The following is a 2,646-nucleotide window of genomic DNA, read 5'->3' as shown; positions in this document are numbered from 1 at the left end:
GGATGGGAACTATATTCACTCCCTATCGTCTTAACTCATGGTTGAAAACATTGCTTCGTCTTTATTCAGCAGCTCTGAAGAGTAAACAGCAATAACATTATAATCACATTTAAAAATAACTTGACAATATTAAGTATCAACTGATTAAAACCAATCTTTGCTAAAATTCAGGAAATGCAATTTAGACTTTAAAAAAATTAAACGGACAGCAGCCAAACTAATCCAATTCCACATTCACTTTATTAAACACAATAATTCATCAAGGGTTTTTTTTTTTTTTAAGATAACTTACATGAAGAAGCACGAAGCCCAAAGAATTCAACAATTTGCATTCTGTCGATTTTATTCACAATTGCTGAAAAAAATGCTAATATGACCACACACTTCATCTTCAGTTGGTGAAAATCTGGCAAAATGGCATCCGAAATGGCTACTAATATCACTCAGCATTCAACGTGTCGTGCAGGTAAGTTTGCATTGTCCATTGCTGCAAATTGATATGCAATGTCCAAACCTCAGACACTGAAAAAATAAGAGTCTATTTGTCCTTGAAGACTTTAGACAGAAATATTTCGGCACTTATAGGTCATCCAAATATTTATATGTTGATGAAAAGATATTCTGTCTTCTTTGCTTTCACAAGACGACACGAACTGGCTCAAAACAGTTTACCGGACATCAAATGTGGAACTGAAGAGAAACATCATTTATGAATTGCATTATACAGATATATAGAAACAATAAGACTTCATCAGCTGCTGTAACAGCTTTGGGCGATTGCGCGGTTCACAAACCATTTCTCCTGCTTTTGAGAACACCCTTTCACAAGGCACAGATGACGAACGGCATACATAGAAATGGAATTAGTGTTTGTATAATGTAGGGTAATTGTAGCCTTTGCATTTCCCAGCATTGTAGTGGATCCTGTGACCTCGGTGTGTTCGCCTCTGAGATGCATCTTTGTACCTCGATAACGGCATCGGTGGAGACGTTTGAACTGGCCTTGCTCTCTTCGATTTCCATGTTCAGCTGCTGCCACAGGTTGTCATAGGAAAAAAAAATAAAATAAAATACATCTGTGTTACTAATTCATTGTAATCACATGGAGTGATTTGCAAGAACATTAAAATACTAATAAACACAGTTAACAACCATGACGAACCTGACCTGGGAGCAGATGGTTGAGTTGAAGGTCCAGTTCAATCGCCTGCTTTCTGGAAGCACCGGGGTTTATCACGGGAGTCTTAACCGGATCATCCCCCCTCATGCCCGGCACGATGATGCCTCAGCATTGTGGAAGAGCTCCGGTTACAGTAAGGCAGCACCTGGGAGTAAATCTTACGTTTCACCTACAATATAAATAAAAGTTAATCCACCGTCAACTAATTCAAATATCCTATAGAAAGGAACTGGAATAAGCCGAAAGAAAAATGATAAAAAGTGGAAATGAGAAAGGAATAACAATTTACCTTATTCTCCGTGACCATATCAAAAATTACCCCACACGGGAGAAAACTTCCTCTTCCTCGCTTGATTCATGCCARTATTCAAATACGAGCCAAAAACCAACACAAAGCAAAGAACACAAAGTATCTCCATTCAACAAAACCCACAAACGTGTCGACACTGTTCGCAACCAAACATACAGGAACTGTAGAGGTCACGTGGTTTTCCTTAAAGTGATATGCGCACAGACACGGGGTTTCGTCGTGTTTGCTCTGCGCATGTGCAGAGTTTTCTGTGTCGCCTGGCTGGCCCATCACTATTTAGAAATACATTCCACTGAATACATTTCTTATCAGATAATTACATATTTCCAGTTACAACGAAAATAGTCTCAATAGAGACCGTCAAAAATTGCCATTGCTGACTATATTTCAAGTCATCAAGGCGGGGTATTGGGTCAAGTTTTCAACTAGCAATAATCGCACCTCGGTTAAACCTCATTGGCTACGATACTGCCACTGCGCATGGATGGCAGCCTGACATCCGCGGATGGGAACTATATTCACTCCCTATCGTCTTAACTCATGGTTGAAAACATGGCTTCATCTTTCACTAAGACTTTGATGATTGAGAAATGCAATTGAAAACATCAAAGTCATTACCTTGAGAAATAATGAGATTTGGTTTAGTATAAAATAGACAATGTTGAAAATGATCAAATGTTCAAAGTCATACAAATGGAAAAGATAATAAAGAGGGACATTTATTGGTCCATTTATCTTCTACTACACGTTACAGAGCTAAATTGTGCCAAACTTAAACAACTTTAGCGCATGCCATTACGTCATGAAACCAAAATAATAAACAAGAGGCTAGTTTAAACAAGATGTTAGTTTAAGCAAAGTATGTTATTTACAGGTCACCATCAGCAGAACTTAAATGTTAACTGATTCACATGAGACTGTAGTTTCTGAAATACAAAGAACGTTATATGCATATTACAGATTTTCGTTGCTTACATTTTATAAAGTGTTCTAAAGTTAGCATTTCTTAGTTTTTTTTTAACAGTGTGATCAGTCTCCGTAGAGACCGTCAAAAATTGCCGTTGCCGACTATATTTCAAGTCGTCAAGGCGGGGTATTGGGTAAAGTTTTCAACTAGCAATAATCGCGCCTCGGATAAACCTCATAGGCTACGATA

The 2,646-nt window shown here is 38.0% G+C and overlaps 1 long non-coding RNA gene across 2 annotated transcripts in view; it reads right to left on the bottom strand.

Annotated features, from left to right (window-relative positions):
• Nucleotides 1–35: 35 nt before the first annotated feature.
• LOC103478761 (uncharacterized) overlaps nucleotides 36–2,646 on the bottom strand; it is a 7,262-nt gene continuing 4,651 nt past the window's right edge. The window contains exons 2-4 of one of the 2 annotated variants that reach the window (XR_001777398.1): nucleotides 1,470–2,630; nucleotides 1,168–1,349; nucleotides 36–1,029 (exon numbers count right to left, since the gene is read on the bottom strand). This is a non-coding gene — a long non-coding RNA (uncharacterized LOC103478761). Of the gene's footprint in view, nucleotides 1,030–1,167; nucleotides 1,350–1,469; nucleotides 2,640–2,646 lie in introns of those variants that run through there. The other variant, XR_535844.2, reaches the window with a different exon arrangement.

Source organism: Poecilia reticulata, linkage group LG16 (assembly GCF_000633615.1).
Source record: "Poecilia reticulata strain Guanapo linkage group LG16, Guppy_female_1.0+MT, whole genome shotgun sequence".
In the NCBI taxonomy this organism is placed as follows: domain Eukaryota; kingdom Metazoa; phylum Chordata; class Actinopteri; order Cyprinodontiformes; family Poeciliidae; genus Poecilia; species Poecilia reticulata.
The sequence above is the reverse complement of the archived record's forward strand: the minus strand, read 5'-3'. Positions and strand labels throughout refer to the sequence as shown.